This window comes from Hyperoodon ampullatus (assembly GCF_949752795.1).
Source record: "Hyperoodon ampullatus genome assembly, chromosome: 11".
Classification (NCBI taxonomy): domain Eukaryota; kingdom Metazoa; phylum Chordata; class Mammalia; order Artiodactyla; family Ziphiidae; genus Hyperoodon; species Hyperoodon ampullatus.
The window spans coordinates 46,826,414-46,851,610 of NC_136924.1; positions in this window are offsets into that span (position 1 = coordinate 46,826,414).

Consider the following 25,197-nt stretch of genomic DNA (forward strand, 5'->3'; position numbering starts at 1 on the left):
ATGAGTTTGGAAGCATTGTTTCCCCTTCAAATTTTGGCAATAGTTTGAGAAGGATAAGCATTAACTCTTCTTTAAATGTTTGATAAAATTCCCCTGTGAAGCCATCTGTTCCTGAACTTTCATTTGTTGGGAGTTTTTTTTTACTGATTCAATATTATTACTTGTAATTCGTTTGTTCATAATTTATGCTTCTTCCTGATTCAGTCTTGGGAAATTGTACATTTCTAGGAATTTATTTCTTCTAGGTTGTTCATTTTATTATAAATAATTGTTCATTGTAATCTCTTATGATCTTTTGTATTTCTGTAATGCTGGTTGTAACTTCTTCTTTTTCATTTCTGATTTTATTGATTTGGGCCCTCTCTTTTTTTCTTGATGAGTCTGGCTAAATGCTTATAATTTTGTTTACCTTTTAAAAGAACCAGTTCTTGGTTTCATTGATCTTTTTCAGTGTTTTTTAGTCACTATTTCATTTATTTCTGCTCTGATGTTTAATATTTCCCTTCTTTCACTAACTTTGGGTTTTATTTGTTCTTTTTCTAGTTCATTTGGTGTAATATTAAGTAGCTTATTTGAGATTTTTCTTGCTTCCTGAAGTAGGTTTGTATTGCTGTAAACTTCCCTCTTAGAATTGTTTTGCTGTGTCCCATAGATTTTGGATCCTTTTGGTCCATTTTCATTTGTCTTCAGATAATTTTTAATTTTTTTAGAAGATTTCTTCAGTGACCCATTGATTGTTTAGTAGCATACTGTTTAGCCTCCTTGTGTTTGTGTTTTTTGCAGTTTTTTTTTTTTTGTAGCTGATTTCTAGTTTCATACCATTTGATCAGAAAAGATGCTTGATATTGATTTCAATCTTGAATTTATTGAGACTTGTTTCATGGCCTAGCTTGTGATCTATCCTGGAGAATATTTCATGAGCATTTGAAAAGATAGTGTATTCTGCTGCTTTTTGAGTGGAATATTCAATATATATCTATTAAGTTCATCTGATGTAATGTTGTTTAAGGCCAATGTTTCCTTATTGATTTCCATCTAGATGATCTATCCACTGATGTAAGTGGGGTGTTAAAATTCTTTACTATTATTATGTTAATGTCAATTTTTCCCTTCACGTCTGTTAATATTTTCTGAATTTATTTAGGTGCTCTTATATTGGATTCATATATATTTATGTATTATATGTTCTTGTTGAATTGAGCCCTGTATCATTATATAATGTCCTTCTTTGTCTTTTGTTACAGACTTTGTTTTAAAGTTTATTTTGTTTGATACAAGTATTGCTACGCAGGTTTCTCTTCATTTACATTTAAATGGAATACATTTTCCATCTCCTCACTTTCAGTATGTTTATATCTTCATATCTGAAGTGAGTCTTTTGTAGGCAGCAGCACATATGGGTCTTGTTTTTTTATCCATGCAGCCACTCTATGTCTTTTGATTGGAGCATTAATCCATTTATGTTTAAAGTAATTATTGATAGGTAGGTACTTATTGCCATTTTGTAGTTATCTTGAGGTTGTTTTGTAGTTCTTTTTGTTTCTTTTTTTCTCTCTTTTCTTGTGATTTGATGGCTATCTTTAGTGTTATGTTTGGATTCCTCTCTCTTTTTTGTGTTTGTGTCTATTATAGATTTTTCATTGTTGTTACCATGAGGTTTATATGTAAGAAATATATATATTTTGTTTGGTTTTGTTTATATATATTCTATTGTGTTTTGAGTATGCATACTTATATGTATAAACATAAATTTTATCTATACTTATATAAATATATATACTTGTAAGTATATATATACTTTATTATTTAAGTTGATGATCTTTTAAATTCAAATGCATTCTAATAACCCTGCATTTTTATCTCCCACCTTCATGTTTAATGTTTTTGACATCGTTTTTTACATCTTTTTGTTTCACGTATCCCTTAACAACTTATTGTGCATATAGATGATTTTACTACTTTTGTCTTTCAACCTTCCTACTAGCTTTAGGTAGCTGATCTACTACCTTTACTGTATGTTTGCCTTTACCAATGACATTTTCCTTTTGTAATATTCATATTTCTAGCTGTAGCCTTTTCTATTCTGCTTAGAGAGGTCCCTTTAACATTTCTTGTAAAGCCGGTTTAGTGATGCTGGATTCTTTTAGCTTTTGCTTGTCTGTGAAACCCTTTATCTCTCCTTCAAATCTGAATGATAGTGTTGTCTGGTAGAGTATTCTTGGTTGTAGGTTTTTTACTTTCATTTCTTTGAATATATAGTGCCTCTTCCTTCTGACTTGCAAAGTTTCTGCTAAGAAGTCAGCTGACAATCTTATGTAGTTTCCTTGCATATAACTAGTTGCTTTTCCTTTGCTGCTTTTAATATTCTCTCTAGTTTTTAGCCATTTTAATTAAAGTGTGCCTTAGTGTTGGCCTCTTTGGGTTCATCTTGCTTGGGACTCTCTGTGCTTCCTGAACCTGCGTGTCTGTTTCCTTTCCTGGGTTAGAGAAGTTTTCATCTATTATTTCTTCAAACAAATGCTCTGCTGATTTCTCTTTCTTCTCTTTCTGGGATCCCTATAATGTGAATATTAGTACGCTTGATGTTGTCTCAGAGGTCACTTAAGCTACCCTCATTTTCTCTATTTCTCTTTTTGTTTTTTGTTGTTGTTTTATCTTTTTTTTTTTTTTTTTTTTGTCAGCTTGGGTGATTTCCACTATTCTGTCTTCTGACTTGTTGATCTGTTATTCTGTACCTCTGATCTATAGTTGATCAGTTGATTCTTCCTAGTGTATTTTTTATTTCAGTTATTATATATTTTATCTCTGTGTATTTCATTTTTATATTTCCTAACTCTTTGTTAAACTTTTCACTGTGTTCTTCCATTCTTCCCCTGAGATTTTTGAGCATCTTTATGATCATTATCTTGAACTCTATTAAGTAGATTCCTTATTTCCATTTCATTTAGTTCTTCTTCTGAGATTTTGCCTTATTCCTTTGTTTGGAACTTAGTCCTATGTCTATTCATTTTGCTTAATTCTCTGTGCTTATTTCGATGTATTGTGTAGGTCCTTTATATTTCCCAATCTTGCAGAAGTGTCCTTATATAGGAAATGTTCTGTGGGGCCCAGCAGCACACTCCCCTCTGGTCACTAGAGCTATAAGCTCTAGGGGTTCCTCCTATGTGGGGTCCTTGAGCCCTTCTGTTATGGCAAGGCCAACTACTGTGGGCATGCAGCTGGGTGTGGTTGGATCTTGACAGTTGAGTGCCAGGCCCACTGTGGGACTGGGTGTCCTGGGGCTGGTGGTCCCAGGGTTAGTGCTGGACTGCTGGTAGGCAGGTAAGCCACTGGTTCTAATAGCTTAGAGGGAGGACCTCAAAATGGTCCTTGCCAGCACCAATGTCCTCATGGTAGAAGGAGATCCCAAAAATGTTTGCTGCCAGCTTCTCCATCCCCAGGAGGATTCCTCGTTTCTCCTTATCTCTCTGAGGGGGCTCTACAAGATGAGCAAGTGGGTATAACCAAGGCTCTTTTCAAATTACTGCCTCATGGCTGGGACCAGAGTGCATGAGATTTTGTACTTGCCCATTAATATTGCAGTCTCTCTTTCTTACTGCCCTCCAGCTCTCCCATACACAAACCCTGCTGGCCTTCAAAGCCAGATATTCTGTGGGCTCATATTTCTGGTGCAGGACCTCCCAGGATGTGGGATATGGGGTTCAGACCTCTTGCTCCCTGGGGAGAATCTCTGCAATTGGAATTATCTTCCCATTTTGGGGTCTTGACTATACCACTTCTGTGCCCTGCCTACACATCTCACTGTGGTTCCTTCCTTATACCTTTAGCTGTGAGAAATATTTTCTTTTAGTTTTCAGGTGTTTCTCATAATAGATTGTTGCTCTGTAAATAGTTGTAATTATATGTGCCTATGGGAGGGGTTGAGCTCAGGGTCTTCCTGCTCTGCCATCTTGGCCACACACCCCCTCAGTAGAATTCCCCTCTTTAAAAAGTAATGACCAAATATAATTTTTTTTTAGCCAAGTGACTTATGACTATTGCCATACCCACAACATTTCTGAGAATTCACAGGGAAAATTTCAATGTCTTGATGAACATCTATCAGTTTTTCCTAACTCTTGCTGAAGTTTCTTTAGTCAATCACTTCTGACACTCATTTTTGCTTCCACAAGATATTCCAAATCTCTTCAATTCACTGTATTGTAAAACAGTGCCAACAGAATACTGATGTTATTTTTGTATCAGTTATACATTACCACAATAATGATATGCAACAAAAACTACAAATCTTAGTGACATACAACAATATATATGTTTTGCCCATATGTGGTGGGTGGTTAGCTAGGTGCTTTTGCTGATCTCATTTGGGCTTCTTCTCATGTCCAGGAGTCAACTGGCTGTCATCCAATTTGGTAAGACCTTGCCTATGACAGTTGTGAAGGCTTGCCTGTGTTTTACATACCTCTTGTTCCAGCAGACTAGCTGGCACATGTTTTCATGGCAATGGAAGATGGCAAGAACAGACCAGTGCAGGTGCTTTTCAAGATCTGTTTGTATCATCTTATCTAACCTCCCATGACCCAAAACCAGTCAGAGGGCTAAGCCTAGCATCAGAGTAGAAAAGGACATGGATATAAGGATAAATTCATAAAATAGTTAAAGGCCGTGAGAAGACTACATCTCTGTCATTTTGAAAAATCACCACATAGTGAAAAAAAAGTGAGAATTATGGTTAGGAATCAACTTGAGTTCTTCATTTCCAAAAGGAATTATTTATGAATTATCTGAAATGACATAGAAGAGTTCAAATGCCCTGTTTCAATTTTGGAAAATGCCTAAGGTGATATTTTGAACTTAAAAATAATTTGAATGCGGGGCCTCCCTGGTGGTGCAGTGGTTGAGAATCCACCTGCCGATGCAGGAGACGCAGGTTCGTGCCCCGGTCCGGGAGGATCCCACATGCCTCGGAGTGGCTGGGCCCGTAAGCCATGGCCGCTGAGCCTGCGCGTCCGGAGCCTGTGCTCCGCAACGGGAGAGGCCACAGGAGTGAGAGGCCCACGTACCGCAAAAAAAAAAAAAAAAAAATAATAATAATAATAATAATTTGAATGCAATAAGTTTATTTTAATATCCAAAATAAAGAAGAGATGATGTTTTGCTCTATTTTGTTTTGTTATTGTTATTTTTGAAAGAACAGCTGATGCTGGATCTAAGAATGAATATAAATTACATTGTGTTCAGCTTATTAGCTCTTTTAATAGAACACTGAAATTACATATTGGGTACATGTGGGAATATCCTTATAATATGTGGTTCAGAATCTCCAACTATATTTAGGAAATGAATATAGAAAGCAAAATTAAAGTACATCTAGGGGAAAAAACATTACAAAATCTATTTCCAAAACACTGTGTGGCCTTTTTCTCCTTCTAACTATAAAGAAAAACTGTTTCTATAATCACTTGTACATAAAGAAATACATCTGTTCTACTACCCACTTTTTCTAATTTTTGCTTTAAAAATCTGTTACTCAGTAATGTAGATATTATAATGTAATGATTTGATAGTGGAATTGAGAATATTTTTTATTCTTAATTTTATTGAAGTGAATTTTGATTTCAAAAATAATTTAAAGAAGACATAGAATAAAACCATCTCAAATATGATTTATTTATTCTTTTTTTGAATATTTGAAATTTTCATAAGATAGAAAAATCAGAAATGGGACAGGAAAACTATTTCCTCAAACAAGAGAAGTCAAGTTATGGCAATACTGTCCCTGGTTGCCTTGCTAATTTTGTTGAAGTTATGTCATAATTAACCTTCCCTGAACACCGGTGATGTCTATATAATTTAAAAAACCCATTTAGGTATTTATTATAAAATATGAAGGACTTTATTAGACATAACATGCCCAGTGATAGGCATTCTTAGTGATTTATATCTCTTAGACATTTTTATAGACCCATTTTATATTTACTGTAGAGAATTTAGAAAATATCAGCAAGAAAGAAGAAAATAGGGACTTCCCTGGTGGTCCAGTGGTTAAGACTCTGCGCTCCCAATGCAGGGGGCCTGGATTCAATCCCTGATCAGGGAACTAGATCCCACATGCCGCAACCAAATATCCCATATGTTGCAACGAAGATCAGCAACTAAGACCTGGCGCAGCCAAATAAATACTAAATAAATATTTTTTAAAAATGAAAAAAAAAAAGGAAGAAGAAAATAAAAAATCACCTGGAATCCCACATGAGGGAGCAGGAGTATATACTTCCAGTTTTTCTGTGCCTATACTCACATATTCATTACTACACATTTTTATAGGAGTGAAGTCATATGCTGTTTTGCAACTTTCTTTTTTCACTTTACAATACATTGTGAATATTTTCTATTTTATTACATGTTTTTCTGCTATGTAATTTTAATTTTAACATAGTGTCTACTTTATGAATGTACCAAAATTTTAGACAATTTATTGTTGGACATTTGGATTGTGTGTATTTTACCCTATTATAAACTCATTTATGATAAATATTTTTCCAGCTAAGTAAAATTGCTGAGAGTTCTAAGGGCAGCTTATTTTTTGTTTTACTTTAAAATCTGCCTCTTCTGTTTTTCTTCCTTTTCCTAATTATGTTTGTAGTAAATTGTTTTGGTCTTGTTTTTGTTCTTTTTTTTTTTCTTTAGTTTCCTGGAATAGGTATAAGAACATGTCACTGAATTTTGCACATAAAGCATTAGTGCTTTTTTTCTGCACTCATGGTTCTCTCTGAATCTCAGTAAAGTTTTCTTCAGTTGTACATTTAATTATTTCTGCTGTTGCATTTGTTCTGATCTTTCCTTTAGAATTATGAACATCAATATATTCATTGTCATCCATATCTATCACCTTCTGAACTTCTCAAGAATGTCCTTTACAGCCATGTCACTCAGTATGTTGTGTTTAGACCAGCCATAGTGGAGCTTGTTAGAAATTCACAATCTCAGACCCCAGACTCTGCATTTTAACAAGAACCTCAGGTGATTCCCATACTCACTGAAGTGTGAGAAACACACTCTATAACACTGATTACATTGTCTTCAATGTAAATCCTGCTTTTTCTGGTCTTCAGTGTAGATTTTAATTTAGTCATTATATTTTGAGCTTCCTTGCAGAAACTTTCTAATCTCAGCATTTAGTCTGCCTGAGCCTCTATAACAAAATGCCACAGAATGGGTATTAATTAAATAACAGAAGTGTATTTTCTCAAAGTTATGGAGGCTAGAAATCCAAGTTCAAGGTGCCAGCATGGTTGGTTTCTGATGAGGCCCCCTCTTTCTGGCTGGTGGCCTCCTTCTCACTGTGTCCTCACATAGTCTTTCTTCTGTACACATGCACAGACAGTGAGAGCAAGCTCTCTGATATTTCTTCTTATAAGGACACTAATTCTATTGGATCAGGGCACCATGCTTATGACCTCAGTTAACCTTAATTACTTCCTTAGAGGCCCCATCTCCACATACAGTCATATGGGGATTAGGGCTTCAACATATGATTTTGGGGAGGACACAAACATTCAGTCCATAACACTCAGCATTTTTGTTTTTCATCCTATTGTGTTCACCTTCCTATTTCTTCTCATTCTATTACATTTTTTATCTCATAGTGTTGCTTTAGTTTTCTCTATTACCTTTCCCTTCCTTTCCATAGATAAGTATTTTAATCAATCTTTCTTTTTTTAATTGAGATATAATTGGCATGTAACATTATATTAGTTTCTGAGGTACAACACAATGATTCAATACATATTGTGAAATGATCACCACAATAATTTTTTTTTTCTTTTTTGCGGTACGCGGGCCTCTCACTGTGTGGCCTCTCCCGTTGAGGAGCACAGACTCCGGATGCACAGGCTCAGCGGCCATGGCTCATGGGCCTAGCTGCTCCGTGACATGTGGGATCTTCCCAGACTGGGGCACAAACCCGTGTCCCCTGCATCGGCAGGTGGACTCTCAACCACTGCGCCACCAGGGAAGCCCTACAATAATTTTTTAATAATTGTAATGCACACAGTTACAGTTTTTTTCTTTTGATGAGGACTTTAGGATCTCTCAGCAACTTTCAAATATACAATAGAGTGTTGTTAACTATAGTCACTGTGATGTATATTACATCCTCATGACTTATTTATTGTAGACTGGAAGTTTGTATCTTTGATTTTCTTTACCCATTTTGCCCACCCCTCACACCCCCTCTCCTGCCCCTCCACCTCTGACAATCCCCAATCTGTTTTCTGTATCCATGAGTTCAGTTATTATTTTTTTTAATTTCACATAAAAATAAAATCATATGGTATATGTCTTTCTCTGAATTATTTCGCTAAGCATAATGCCCTCAAGGTCCATCCATGTTGTTGCAAATGGCAAGATTTTCTTACTACTCTTTCTTGTATAGCTGCATTCACTCACCCTTCCCCCAGAGGTCTATATTTTTATGTCTTACTAATACTTACACAAAGAGATTCAGTCCTAAGTTTCAGTGCTTTACATCTTCACTTCCTAGTTGAAAATTTACCTTACATCAATCTTTCCTACATCACCCACAAAATTCAAGCTAAATTGATTAAATTTTGTGTTGACAAAAGCAAACAAGAAAGGATTAGTGTCAAAATATAAAATTAAAATGAGTCTTTTTATTCATTCAAGAATACAAAATTTTCTTCAAAATGAATATGCATTAGCAGTAAAATAAATTTACTCTAGGACAACCAATTTAACACATTGATTTTCTCTTTCATTACAGCTTATATATCATAAATTAACCTCTGATGAAGTGATCACAAGACCAGTATGTTCTTAGCTGGTTTCTACACATGATGTTGGAGTTTTTCACATGAAGACAGAAATTGGAGAGCAGCTAGTCATTCTTTCTAGATTTATAATGTATGAGTGAATATATGAAATTTGGAAAAAATGGCCAGAATATTAGGAGCTAATATTTCTTTAAGGAAACAAAAAAGCTTATTCTAAGGATATAAAGATAAAAAGCCAGAACTGTAATAACAGACAAATTATGGAAGTATTTATATGAACTTACAAAGTCGTGTTTTTTAAAAGAATTATCTCATTTTGGTGAGGAAGGAAATTATCTTTAAAAAAAAGTTGTCACACGTGAAAGAAGGAAGGGTATAAACAAATAAGCAAAATAAAGAAAATGGATTTCTATTTATTTAACCATGTTGTAGCTCTCACATGCTTGTTATTTTACTTGAAAGGACCCCTGGCCTTAAACTGCTGATTCAGTTAAAAGAATTAACAAAAAGAAAAAGAGAGGTGGTGGGGTACAGGATCAAGAATAAAGGGAAGACTTTTTTCCACTTTTTCCCCCTACTTGAACTTAATTCAAAAAAGCAGAATAAATTGCTCAAAATTAGAGCTGTGAACCATTAGAACTAATACATTTAGTAAAAATGTTCATAATTTACTGAATGTATCAGTCATCTTTCATCTGAGCAATTATATTGGTCATAATCAATTATTACATTTATTAAATTATTCATAATCTATCATTAAATACAATGTGAAGAATCATCTAATATATAAAACTTATTTGGCAGTGTTTGGTAAATCTCTTTATGCACACCCCAATGAGATCTGAAAAATATAGCACTTTGTCAGCAAAACTATTTACAAATACAAGCTTTGTTATCTATGGCAATGGATGCAGTTTATGGTTCATCTTGTCTCTATTCTGTATGATTAACTCTCAGATCAGCTTCTTTCAAACTTCTGCTTGAACTTTGAGTTTCTCTCTGTCCTCTCTTCCTCCTTACCCCTCCCATTTTTAGAAAAAGGATACTGTAACACTAACAATAAGGATGAAAAACAGAAGAAAAAGTGACATCTGTAGGTAATTTTTAAACTAAAAAATGGTGATATTTATTCATTTTTGTCTTTATAGGGTAAAGTAATTTAAATCCTTATAAATCTAAGTAAATTTATAATTACCTGTATCCTAACATGACACATAAAAAAATAGACTTGAAATTAATTGTGTGTGACTTATTCCCCACCCCAAACCCTGCCCCACTGTCCATTTTTCTTTAGAGCTAACATTTTTAAAACACAGAAATAATATTTTTTCAAGTCAAAGGATTTAAAAGGCAGAAAATGAAAACCAGTAATTCCTCTTCCCAAGCAGCAGGCTGTTTAATTTCCTGGAGGCAACCACAATCAACAATTTTTTTTGTTCTTTTGTGGTTATGTTTATACTTACATATGGTAGTCATTTACCTCAATTTCTTGCTGCATTTATCTGTTATGAGGTATGAGGAACTTAATTCACTTTCACTTTCTAAATTGTTATTTATAGCATCAATATTAGTTCTCCTTGAAATAATACACTTGAACTCCCTATTTATATTGATTTATGCAATACCTACCACCTTTTGCCATTAAAGATGAAGAAATGAACACATCTTGCCCTTCCTTCCAGTTCTCTTCTTTGATTATCTTTTAGTTATATTATTATTTTAGTTGTGAAAAATTATAATGTTTACACTTTAACTGTAATCATTATTCATATACTCACACTATAAGTATTGCCTATTTGGCTTCAATTTATATAATCAACTTATGTACAAAGTGTGGAAGAATTAATTCACTGTAATACTCATAGTGTGGTGTGATTAGAGTCAAAGAAAAGAGAAAATATAATATCATTTAATATATATATTTATCATTTAAATTTTGCCATTTGAAGGAAAATCTGCAAGCGTCTGAATATAACAGATCCTGTTTTAATATTTTCTAGCTTTCTTCACTTTAATGCACAGGGGCTGGCATTTCTTAGACACCACTTTGCTTTGTTTTGGGGTTATAGATTTTACTTTTCTGTAGTCCACTCTGGAGTATTTTCATTTATAGTATATGGGCATTATGTTCTTTAAGTTTTTGTATGTAAAAAACTCTTCAATTTTTGCTCATATTGGATTGATAATTTGGATGAATAGAGAATTCTAAGTTTAACTAATCTTTCTCAGAACCTGTCTGATGAGGTATACTTCTCCTGGTTTCTTAGTTCTTTTACTTCCCTAATGATCTTGTCCTCCACATCATGCCAATCACTCACTTCCACAGTCTTGGCTTAGACATTGTCATCACCAACTCTACCCTATCATAATCTCAGACATCCCACTCTCCCACCACCACTGTCTTCCCAGCTAAAAATCTGCACCCCAAATTCCTAAATCCTAATGGACCTCTAATCCATTGATTCTACCACCTTACTACTGTTCATCATTTCTGTCTTGTCCTTGCATTTTATTACCCATTTTAGATTCCATGGTTTATCATAACATATCTCTTGTCTTGCTTTCCCTCCAGTTACTCTGGCAAAACCCCAACTATAGGTCAAACTGAACTCCCTTTCTATTCATTGCCTGTCCCTTAGCAGCTGAATGTGGCTGTCACTTTAAATCATGACCACTAAGAAGGCCTCTGTGTGACTCTGCAGTCTACTATATATCCATAGTTAATGACCTCCCACTCTTCCACTCTCCAAAACAACTCTTTCACTCCTTTGTTTCTCTTTATAATCCTTCAATTCCATTTGTTGGCCCCACTTTCAGGTGGTGACTATGCTGATGATATTTTCCTCCTATTTTTCATGAGTGCTGTGTTTTTGTTTGTTTGTTTGTTTGTTTTTGGCTGCATTGGGTCTTCGTTGCTGCATGCAGGCTTTCTCTAGTTGTGGCGGGTGGGGGCCACTCTTTGCTGTGGTTCATGTGCTTCTCATTGCGGTGGCTTCTCTTATTGCAGAGCATGGGCTCTAGGCGCACAGGCTCAGTAGTTGTGGCTCGCAGGCTCTAGAGTGCAGGCTCAGTAGTTGTGGTGCTCGGGTTTAGTTGTTCCACAGCATGTGGGATCTTCCCAGACCAGGGCTTGAACCCATGTCCCTTGCACTGGCAGGTGGAGTCTTAACCATTGTGTTACCAGGGAAGTCCCAGGACTGTGGGGTTTTATTCTTTGGATATCTTCTCTTCCATTTCTTCTGAGATCTTGTGCCCACCCACATGTGAGAAGGGGAGGGGTGGGGGGGAGCACTAGATGGATATATTGGTCTCTTCTACTCAATACTTTTATTGCCCTATGGATTTTCATTTGCTTCATAGTTTACTCCATTTTCTTGTAAAAATAATTCACGTTATATATTTTTGACATAACTTTTCAGGGCACAAAATGTAATATTTTTACAAAGTCTCTGATTTTACCTTATGAACATGATGGGAAATGCTAGATCCAAGAATCCCAAACAAACAAAAAAGGAATATAGATGCTTTATTTATTTATTCACCATACTTTTGAGTGCCAACAAAGTTACATACACAATGCAAACTCTGAGACTGCAGGAATAAATGAACAACAACAGAAAGTTTCAAATCTCAAAGCCTAATAAGAACCTCTCAATCTAGTACATCAAAGCATTCATGTTTAACCACTATTGTACTAATGGTGAAAGTAAGAACAGGCTTATATGCTGAACAACAATAAAATTGTGAGAAAAAAAATTTCAGAATATACAGGGCTGCTAAGTAAGTTTGTTGAAAATTGGGGGAAATATTTGAGAATGAGATAAATTACCTGTTATTATAACTTTAGGTTTTTGTTAAACTTTCTTTATAATAAGTAAGAGATAAAGTAAGAAATACTATTGTGTTTTAAAGACATGTCCACACTGTATTTTTATACACCTCACTTCAAAAGATGGAGCCTAACTTCCCTTCCCTTGGATGTGAGCTGGACTCTGACTGGCTTCTAACAACTGGAAAGTAGTGGAAGTGACAGTGTGTGACATTTTGGATATGACTTTGCTTTCTCTTAGATCGTTTGCTCTGGAGGAAGCCAACCACTGGCTGTATCATGGGGACCCTCAGACAACCTGTGGAGAGGCTCACATGGTGAGGAACTGAGGACTCCTGCCAAAAACCATCAACACCTTGGCAGCCAAGAGACTGGAACTGGCATCTCCAGTCCAGTCAGGCCTTCAGATGACTGCGGCCCCTGTCATCTCTGATTGCAACCTTGTGAGAGACCCTAGGCAAAACTGCCCAGCTAATCTGTTCCCAAATTTCCTCACCCACAGAAACTGTGATGATAATAAATGTTTACTGTTTTAAGTTACTTAGTTTGGGGCTAATTTGTTGTGCTGCAATAAATAACTGTATATAAATTGAGGTTTGTTAAACCAGAAACTGAAAGAAAGAAATAAAATTAAAAACTAGTACCCAGACAGCAATTCCAAAAGCCTGTGATACTAGTTACTTTTCACATCATAATTTAATTCCTTCATTATTTTTTCCTGTGCAAAATTGCTTGTGGAAAAACTCAAGTGTTAATGAAAGAGATATAATTTTCATTAAAAAAGCATAGTTTTATTATAGGTTTTAGATAAAACTGGACTGTATAATTTATTCTGAGCACCTTCCCACAACTTCTTTGTTAGTTTATGTTAATTTATCCTCTTATAAGATTATTAGGGTGCTAACTAAAAGGTACTTCAGAAAACAACTGCCATAAAAGAGTTCTGACATTGCACAGTGGATAGACTTATTTACATTTGTACAATACACCTACTATGAAATATAATTGTTCGAATAATTAGAATTTGTGTAAGTTTCCTTACAAATAACTTTAAAGGTATAAGTAGAAGCTTGATTCCAAAATTAGGGTCTTCGTAATCTGCCTCTTCCCAACTAAGAAAAACTGCATAGTATACATTGGTGAATAAGGAAATATCAGAATATGGACAATTGCCAGGACCTGGTGGTTTTCTGAAGGACTTGGACAATGACCAGATTCAGTTTTGTAATAAAGTACATGGAATTTTCTTTTAAAGGGACATTTGTACAATAAAGTGCTTTCAGGAATTTATTTGATCTGAGAAATGGCACATACCTATGCATGTGGTTATTTGTTATGTTTTCAACAGAATACTGGGCAAATATACTTTTTTACTTGGGTTTTCCACAAAGATTTTAAAAGAGTTTTCTGAAGAGGTTTTTGGTACATTATAAAAGCCTTAGTAAGAAAAATATGAAATTAAAGAACAACTAGTTGAAATACCTACATTAAAAAAAATGTTGCTTAAAACTTGTGACAATTTTATTTAGATCACTATTCCCTGATAATTTAAATAATTTTATATAAATATATATGCATATGTATATATCACGGTCACAAGGTCAAAGACAAGTCAGATTTGAAAGACAGGTAGTCATTCTAGAAAGAGTAGCAACATGAAGCAAAAATGAAGGAAGCCTTATTGATGGTGGTAAAAGAAGTACAAGCATTCCTTAGGAGAAATGTTGATAGTTTAGATGGCAAGCTGGGAGAAAAGAAAAAGATACAAGATGCACATATCTGCTTGTTTTAAGGGAAGGAGCTCAAAGGAGGAGACAAATTTATTTGTGCCTAGATCAGAAAGTTTGACTGGGCATCCCCAAATCAAACAAGTTTTGTAAAGGCTTATTGTGTAATGGTTAAGACTGTGGCTTCTGGAGCCACAGAGCCAGGGTTTGAACCTTAGCTGTTGTTCTTATTTTTTGTCTCTGTGCCTTAGTTTTCTGCTCTATGAAACAGGAGTAATAAAATCTCATAGGATTCTTGAAAGGATTAAGTGTGATAAAATTGATAAAGACTTTAGAAGAGCATTTAAACATATAGTAAGCACTCTATAATATGAGCTATTATTACATTATTATGGATATTAACAACACTAATAAAAATAAGAGGCAAGATCTCAAGGAACAAAGTAGGATTACTTCCCTGAAGGAACCCAGATCAAAAAACCTATTGACAGTTGTCCTCTCATGGTAGTACACATGAAAGATTTAGTGTTGGGTTAAATCAACTCCTGGGGGACTAAGGGAGCTAACCCATTGCAAAGAATGATAACCCAAGCCAAGGGCACCAGAGAGCCACCTATACTGATACGGAAGAGAAACAGAATTAGAAAGGGAAGAATATTGAGCTTTAATTTTATTGAACTTAAATTTGCCAACTGAAGGAGACTTTAACTTTGGATTCTAATTTCTTTCTGGGAATTTAATAATGGAAGCAGGACTTTAATTTTCAAAATTGGAGCTGAGGCTATTCTAGTTCATAATGAATCTCTGGTATTTGAAGACTAGTGGTTGAGCATATTTTGACCTAGGAAATAGAAAATAAAATGAATTTTTTGCTTAGGGTATACTATGCTTGTAAAGTTAAATAATTAATATTTCATTCTGACCAATTTCAGAGATCACTGGGGCCCATTGCTGAATTCCCCAGTTCACTGGTCCAGGGAGACACAAAGGAAAGTCTTTGGAGAAGTTTTATCCTCTCTTATCCCATTGGGCAAAAGCTTTTTTCCTCCACTTGAGGGAGAGTTGAAAATAAGGAACACTTCCAGACCTTCTTTCCAACCCATTTCTCATTCCTCCCTGTGTTAGTTTCTTAATGCTGTCATACAAAGTACCACACTGAGTGGCTTACAACAACAGGGGGTTATTCTCTCTCAGTTTTGGAGGCTAGAATTCTGAAATCAAGGAGTTGGTAGGGTCATGCTCCCTTCTGAATCTGTAGAGAAGCATCCTTTCATTCTTCTTCCTAGCTTCTGGTGGTTGCTGACAAACCTTGCTCTCTTGACTTGCAGCTGCACAACTCTAGTCTCAACCTCTGCCTCCATCTTCACATGACCTTCTCTCTATGTGTGTGTGTGTGTGTGTGTGTGTGTGTGTGTGTGTGTGACCAAATTTCCCTCTTCTTATAAGGACACTAGTCATTGGATTAGGGCATACCCTAAACCAATGACTTCATCTTAAATTGATCACATCTGCAAACCCCCTATTTCCAAATAAGATCACATTCACAGGAACTGGGGAGTGGGGGGAGGGTTAAGAATTGAACGTATCTTTTACTTGGGAGGGGGAGCACAATTCAACCCACAACACTTCCAAAGCAAGGAGATGGTAATTCTGCTTCCTTAGAACTTGCCATTCATTGATGAACATTTAATAGTGGACAGGATCTTTTTGCCTTAAGGTTGGGGCTTAAAAATATACCATGCTCATTTATTTTCTACATCCAGGCATATGTGGCTTTGTTTGGCTGAGAGGTATTTAAACCTAATAGGCCTGCCCACACAAGAGAGGGAATCTCTCTTCTCTGACTCAGTTACAACTTTTTCTGCAACTGGGTAAGTAATTCAGGTGGGGCCTACACTGTAGAATCAGCTGCCTTTGATTTAGAGGGAAGAGAATAGAAAGCGTCACTTTAGCTTCAGATCTAAACTGCATTGTCCAACACAGATTACCAGAAACATGAAATTTAGAGGGATTAAAGCATGCACATCCAGTTTAATCAAGTTATACTTCATTCCCCGTTTAGGTTGTGATCCTGTTTATATTCCAGTACTCAATATGTAGTTGGTTTCTGTCTTATTTCTCTGGCATCTCTTTTGTAGAAACTCTAAGATAACAGTATGGCCACCTGAAAATCTATTTCATGGTGTATTTGATCAGCCCTACATACACAGGGATTAAGACTTCTAGAGAGGAAAGACAAGAGTTATGTTTGGAGAGTGTCTCAGGTGGGTAGAGAGCTCACTTGAGTAAAGAGAACAAAATGAACCACACATATGTAAAATTAGATATATATAATACACAGGTCTATTGTTTATTATATACACAATACATATATATAACAGATACATTTATGTATACACATGACTAGGTAATACCAGGTAGTGATAAATGCTATGAAGAACAATAAATCTGAGAAAGACTATAGAGAATACTTAAGGGGTACCATTCAGAAAAAGTGAACAAGGAAAGATTCATGGAGAAGGCGACATTTGAGCAGAGAGCTGAATACAGTGAATTAGCAGTCATGGTAAGATATTGAGGGAGACCATTCCAAACAGAGGGAATAACAAGCAAAAATGGCTGCAAGTGAGAACATACATAGGTGCCCTATATGAAGGTCAGAGCAACCTGAGAGACATGAACAAGGGGAAGAAGGGTTAGAAATGAGACCAGAGAGGGACTCAGGTTCTGGAGCATTTGGCCTTGTACAACCTGACAAGGACTTTCTACTCCATTCTAAATGTGATGATTCCTGACATAGTTTGAACAAAGAGGTGATATTTCATGATTGAGGTTTTGAAGGCTTACCCTGGCACGATGTGGAGAAGAAAATGTAGGGAGGCAAGGGCAGAAGCAGGAAACCAAGTAGGTGACTGCTGCAATAGTCCAGATGGAGAGATGATGCTGAGAAGTCAGATTTAGAAGATATTTAAACATGCTTGCTGATAATCACATGTGGGATGAGAGACAGAGACAAGTCTCAGTCGACTCCAAGTACTGGATGTACCATTAAGTAAAAATCCTTGTGCATTATACTGGGTTGAATAATGTCCCCCAACAATTAATGCCATCTGGAACTTCAGAATGTGCCCTTATTTGGAAATAGGGTCTTTGTAGATGCAACCAAGTTATGATGAGGTCACACTGGATTAGGATGGGCCCTAATCCAATGACATGTCCTTATAGAAGAGGGAATTTGGACACAGAGACATATACACAGAGGGGAGAAGGCAATGTGGAGATGAAGGCAGAGATTAGAGTGATGCAGCTGCAAGTCAAGAATTGCTGGCTACCATCTGAAGCTAGGACGAGGCAAGGGAGGAGACTTCAGAGAGAGCATGACTCTGTTGACACCTTAATTTCATATTTCTAGCCTCCAGAACTGAGAGAGAATAACTTTCTGTTGTTTTAAACTATTCAGTTTATGGTAATTTGTTAAGGCAGTCCTAGAAAACTAGTATACTAATTAAGGTGAATACTAGTATTTTGTTTTAATTTGCATTCTTTGAGTGCTAAGAACATATTCCCATAAGACTGCTGAGCAGTAGTTCCTCTTTTTAGTTTTCTTTTCATATCCTTAGCCTTCTTACTGTTGGGTGTCTTTGTGTTTTCTTATTGATTTGTCTTAGATCTTTTATAAGATTTTTAACTCATTTACATTTTCTACTAATAAGGTAGAGTAGGTATGGTAATATTTTGCAATCTTTTCAGACATTCTCTTCTTTATTTAAGCACAGATTTACAAAAAAAAAAAAAAAAAAAAAAGTGTGGCTATTTTGAAAAGGAATTTTAAAGAATTTTTTTCCAAAACCAGAATTGCTCATTTTACCTGCATGTTATTACAGTATTAGAATGTATATTTGCAAAGGTATTGCTTTCAGTAGAATAAACAAAAAATAAAAGATTACTATGAAATATATATTCTTTAATAAACTATACTTGCATATGAATTTTACCTCTTCATAGAAAAAGCCAGGCTTTTCTGGTGCTTTTGTTCTATAGGAGGAAGAGGCAGAAGAGAAGAGGGAATGTAAAAATTACTGGCTTAGTATAATTACTGAATTTAAATTGAGAAAATTTTTTGAATAAACTCTGAATTTAATAAAATAAATACAAAGTTTTTTTTTTGTTTTTTTGGGTTTTTTTTGCGGTACGCGGGCCTCTCACTGTTGTGGCCTCTCCCATTGCGGAGCACGGGCTCCGGACGCCCAGGCTCAGCGGCCATAGCTCACGGGCCCAGCCGCTCCGCAGCATGTGGGATCCTCCCGGACCGGGGCACGAACCCGTGTCCCCTGCATCAGCAGGCAGACTCTCAACCACTGCGCCACCAGGGAAGCCCAATACAAAGTTTTTAATGTGTAGTACATGGTATGCATTTTGAACCTATCTCTTTTAAAAGTTGGTGTTTAATGTTTTAAGTGTAAAGATCATATTTCTTGTTTTTTTTCTGATTACCTATATTAGACTAGAACTGATTCCAACTACTTATTCATTCATCAAGTTTAACTTTTAAATATGTCTTTGTAAATATCCTTTGGTTTTTTCTGCATGTGTATACTATTTTTTCCAAATTAAGTAAATGTATAATTGATACATGGATTGTTATAAAAGCTTACTTAAAAACACATAATGTTGAGAAAGATTATCCAAAACTTAAAAATAAGGCATAAGTGTGCTTTCACTGTCATACCGAAGTACTGTCTAATCAGCCTGCTTAAGGGCATTTTAGAGATTGCAATTGTTTGTCTTACTTTTTATTGTTAATTGGACCCAGACTTCACAAAGTTAGATGTTAATTTGTCAAAGACTGTTAAGTTGCAATTTATTTTTGTCTGGCAGTGAATCAAATGATGTCTTTCTAGTAGAAAAGATAACCTTAAAGGTTATGGTTTTATTATCCTGAAGAATATTAATCAGTGTCTTAGTCCTTTGGGGCTGCTATAACAAAATACCACATCTGGGTACCTTATAAAGCAACAGAACTTATTTCTCAAAGTTCTGGAGGCTAAAATTCTGAGATCATGGTTGGGTGAGGATTCTCTTCTAGGTCATATGGCAGAAGGAGCTAGGGATCCGTCAGAAGTCCCTTTTATAAAGCACTAATCCTACGCATGAGGGTTCCACCTTCATGATCTAAGCACAGATCTGTCAGAAGTCCCTTTTATAAAGCACTAATACTACACATGAGGGTTCCACCTTCATGATCTAAGCACAGCCAAAAGCCACATACCATCACCTTTGGGAGTTGAGATTTCAACATACAAATTTTGGGGGGACACAAACATTCAGATGATAGCATTTAGTATTTAAAAATCTAACCTCGCAATCTTTTTTTTTTCAGTATTCTTTCTTCCATTGACCATATTTACTAGTCTCTCCTTCCCTCTTTGGAGCCCGCTTTACCATTCTACTTGTTCCCTGATTAAGTAGTTAAATATTTTTAACATATGCTCACTCTTTATTTTTATGAGAGTTTTGTTTTTAACTCTTTGAGATTAATACATTGACAAAAATGAGAACCTATAATAGTATATACTGTGGTTAAGCCCCAACTGCCCCCTCCATATAAATTTAGTACATACATGATGTATCTGGTATAATATATAATTAAATTTTGGAAAATTAGACTGTTGTAATGGCAGTAATTTGAAAATATTGTTAAAGAATTTTTATCTTAATTGACTCTTTGAATACAAGTAGGGTAATTAGAATGAGAATAAAGTAGGCAGCAAGGGGGAGGCATTTAGACTTATCTATTCTTATAGGACATTTTACATGTTCTCAATACTTGTAGGGGAGAAAAACTTGCCACCCCAAAATGACTCTTTGGCATGCAGATTATTTTAAGCTGAAAACAAGGCTCAAAGGACTCAGAAAAAAACTTTGATCTTCTCCCTAATGGCCTAAACGAATGTCAACAGAAGACATATTCCAGGAAGGGAGCTATCACTAGATAACTATAGTATAAACTAAGTGTGGAGACAGGAAGGAACCTAACAAAGTTTGCTTGTTAAAACTCTTTTCTGTGCCCAATTGTCTCTTTGTAACCCAACAAACATTTGTTTACAAACATTTGCTTACCAAACATTTGCTTACCAAACATTTGATTTTCCATTTTCATGGGAATTTCCCTCCTCCCCTTTGAAGTCCAAACCACTACCCCCAACATCCTCTTTTGTCTTTAGCTGAAGATGGTATTTAAGGTGAAGGTTTCAGTCATTTTGGTGAGTTACACAGTTTTCCTGGGTCTCTTCTATGTATACATGTTATGAAAATTTTGTTTGATTTTCTCCTATTAATCTGTCTCATGTCAATTGAATTATTAGACCAGCTAGAAGAACCTAGAAGGGTAGAGGAAAATTTCCCCTTCCCCAGCAGTTGGCAATGAGGATGGGCTGCAACTTTACTGACTGAACACTACTCTTGCCAAGACTGCTGCAGTAAAGAGCTTAGGGGAGTTTGTCATAAGGGTAAGAGGGTCATAAAAAATATTTAAAAAGGGACTTCCATGTCTGTCCGGTCCAGTGATTGGGACTCTGTTGTAGGGAGCCTGGGCTCAATCCCTGGTCAGGGAACTAAGATCCCACATGTCACACAGTGTGGCCAAAAAAAAAGGTAAGTGATCTTGGTCCATAAGAGATCTTTGTTGTCTCAAACGCTATTGTTTTACTAGTGATGTAACAAAAAGTTTTTACCCTCTTCGACAATTTTGGGGAGTAAGCTTTCTGGATCTTGTGAAGGCTGTACCCTTTGCACTGTCCTGTGGGGACACCTTTTTTGTCTTACTGGTTTCAGTCACTGTTAAGACTCTATTCATCAATGGCCAGACAATGGATCCTTCAAATTGGAAAATCTTCTTAATTGGTAAATTTTCTAGAGAGCTCTCATCATAAACAGCTGTTTTACTGGTACGTATAGAAGGATCAAGTTATAAGGTGGATACAAAGAAATATAACCTGCGGTGCTCCAAGGACAGTGGTGCTTCAAGGACAAAGGACAATGCTGCCTGAAAAAGTTTCAGCGTTACACCCCCTACCAGACTCTTAATCGCCCTCCCCACCAGCAATGGTTACGAAATTCCTGAGTCCACCTGGACGATGCCCACCTGGGTGACGGGATCTGTCCCAAATACGGAAAGGCATATGCCCTGTCCCACTCCCACCCTATAGAAGGAAGGTATACGTGCCTCAACCAATCAGTAAATGAAATTTTCACCTCGGACCATTCCTTTGTTTTCTGGCTATAAAAACTGATCAATAGCACATGTTCGGGCTCGACTCTCCCAGACTACTAGGAAGTCGGCCAGCTGTTCCGGCAGCGACCCTTCCCTCTAATAAATTCTATCTTCTTTACATTCTGCCTTGTGTCTGGAAATTCTTTTTCAACCTGCGTTTGGACCACAGCATAACCCTTAACATTAAACCCTTAGTTTAAAAAAAAAATGGTTTGGGAAGCTTTATTAAATTTGTGACCTCAGCTTCCCCTTATGCTAATAAAAACAGATGCTAATAGAAAACATTGTGTTAATTAACAAAAGAATGGAAAGAAGCCAAGGGAAATTCAAGGGATTGTTCCAAACAAGGTAAAACTTTTTAAAGTGTTAATAAGAAATAAGGTAAATAAAACAAATATTGAAAGTGTTGCAGGAAGGGGAACCCCTTCCAGGGCCCAAGAATGGGCTCCTGTCTAACCTCAGAAATGAATTGTCCAAGGAGATGCATATGGTGAAAAAGCAAGAGACTTTATTGGGAAGGGGCACAGGGGTGGAGAGCAGTAGGGAAAGGGAACCCAGGAGAACTGCAATGCCACATGGCTTGCAGTCTCAGATTCTATGGTAATGAGGTTAGTTTCTGGGTTGGTTCTGGCCAGTCATTCTGGGTCCTTCCTGGTGGTGCATGCATCGCTCAGCCAAGATAGATTCCGGCAAGAAGGAGTCTGGGAGGTTGGTAGGATGTATGGACTGGCGTCTCCTCTCTCCTTTTGACTTTCCCGAATTCTTTTGTTTGGTAGTAAGCTTGTCAGTTCTGAGTTCCTTACCGGGACCTTCTGTTGTAAGATAACTCATGCAACTGGTTTCTATCATGCCTGGTCGGGACAGGCGGTTTCAGTCAGTGGTTCCCCTAACAAAAGTGGTGAAGTAAAGAGAAATCAGATAGGGAAGAATCACGGGACTCAACCCAGCAGGATGGAAATCTTTAGATGGTTATTAAGAAATGGGATAAATAAAATAGAAAGTGATGTGATTAAAACAAAGATTTTAATTCAGCACTACCTAAGGTTGGATGGGCCAAAGGGACCCTTTATTGGTCCCCCCTTCCCCCAGTATTAAAGGGCTCCAAATAAGTCTGTTTTATTTATCCCAGTTTGGAGAAATTTAAAAGACTGGAAGAAAAAAAATCACACTGAGAAACCTGACCAGCAATTTCTTGGGCCAACAGTTAGGCTGATTAATCAAGTTAAATGTTAATAAAAGGGCCTGGGTTCCCTGGCTTATCCCCTCAGTTGGGACCCAAAGCCTTTTATAAAGGAATGGATTAAATGCCTGGGAAGTAGAAAGAAAAAGTTTCTGGGACTCTCTGTAAGAGTGAGACTTATGGGTCTTGATGAATGCTACGGTTAAAGGCATAAGAGTTAATAAAATTGAGATGAAAATTTATAAGAAAATTGTTGTATTTGAGCGGGTTATAGATAAGATGGTTGCATGTCCTTTTGCCTGATTGTAGTGTGGGGATGGACATTGTGTCTCACTGGGGAATGCTTCCCCACCTGGTATTGTAAGACAGCAGTATAAATGCATCCTTCAGGCAATGTTAATTGAACATGCTTAAAGGAAACCAGTAGGATTGCCTGAGACCACACCATGTGAGATGGACACTGGGCACTGATATTCTGGGTCTAACAGAGCAATAATAGAGGATTTTTGCCCCTAGAGTGAATTGGTATGGGTTGAATTGTGTACTCTGAAAGAGTACACAATTTATTAAATACCGTGTACAGACTTTTTTTTTTTAAACATCTTTATTGGAGTATAATTGCTTTACAATGGTGTGTTAGTTTCTGCTTTATAACAAAGTGAATCAGCTATACATATATATATATATATATATATATATATATATATATATATATATATATATATGTATCCCCATATCTCCTCCCTTTTGCATTTCCCTCCCACCTTCCCTATCCCACCCCTCTAGGTGGTCACAAGGCACAGAGCCGCTCTCCCTGTGCTATATGGTTGCTTCCCACTAGCTATCTATTTTACATTTGGTAGTATATATAAGTCCATGCCACTCTCTTAGACTTTTTAAAGCCTGATTCATTGAACCCTGAAGTTCTAGAACATAGAAATTTTTTGATTTCCATTTTAGTTAGAAATCTTCTCCCTGATATAAGAAGGCACATTTAAAAAAATATGTAGTTGGGTGGGCAGATCAACCTTTTGATATCATTTAGGTGGCAGCCCAGTTCTCTGGAGAATTGAAAGCAACTGTCTTTGTCTTGCAAATCTCTACAAAATCAGAACTGTAAATACAGCCCACAATGGCCTGAGAGTAAGCCTGGTTTACTCAACAGGGCAAAACCTGAAATCGAAAGAAAGAAAAAGAGAAAGAGGTCTTTTAACAGTACAAACTGCTGGAAAGGCTCCCTTGCCCAAAATCTAATTCACAGCTTCCTTAAGGATTTATCAAGGAAAAATACAAATCTTAAAAATCTTTTTCACAAACAGTAAAAAAGACTTAGCCATCTGAGCAAATAAACTTTGCTTACTCCAATAGTTATTTACAAACTAGTGAGTTTTGTATTATACCTGGTTCATGACTAAAGTTTTAAAATGAAATCTGTGAGATCTCTGGCTGTGTCTGTCTCTATGTCTATGTGTGTACATTACAGATATGGTATTTTTCTACCTCCAAATAATATTATCAAAATTAATTTGTAAAAGAGCTCTATTTAATTGGCTTAATAGAACATACTTATGAATTAAATATTGGTAAATGTAGTAGAAACTAACCCAAATGTTTTTCAAGTTCATATGATCTAGAATTAACCTTTAGTAAATAAAAGTAAATTTAAGTTATTGGTTTAATTAAAATAGGCATGTCTTTAGAGTTATCATCATTAAATGTAAAACTTATATTCTACCCAGCTTGACCACAAGTCAAATAAGTTCATGTTATCTCTGCTACAAAACTTGTCAGCCAAAAAAAAAAAAAAAAAAAAAAACTTGGTATGATGAAATTTCCGTAAGTAATTATATAAATGTAATTGGGAAAAGGGATTTTAGGTTAACTCTCTAAGAATAATTATGCTTTATGGTATGTCATCTTAAAAATAGTTTCCCCAAATCTTTTTGATAACTTGAAATTTAGAGTTTTACTAAGTTAATTTAAATGATGAGAATTTATTAAATGTCTAGATTATTTCCAAATAAGATAAAATACTGAAACATTAATTGCTAAACAATTCTAAGTTTACCTATTTTTGTCTTATTATAGAAAAAATAAAGATATGTAAGTTTATTAGTAAATGTGTCTTGTACCACATTGAAAAAACATAGTTATACTATGAGAAAATGTACACATCTAGAAATTATGAAATGTATTCATGTTTGCCAGTCATAAAAAATACTGGTATAACAAACAGTTCACAATTGCAAAGTTTTAGATTTCACTAAAAATTAAGGTTTCTAAGGGTTAAAAATTCTAATTAATACATGTCATTGAAACTACTAAAACTAAGAAGGAAATGTCTTTGTATGTAAGGAAATTTTTTTTAAACTGTATAAGGAATCAAAATGCAT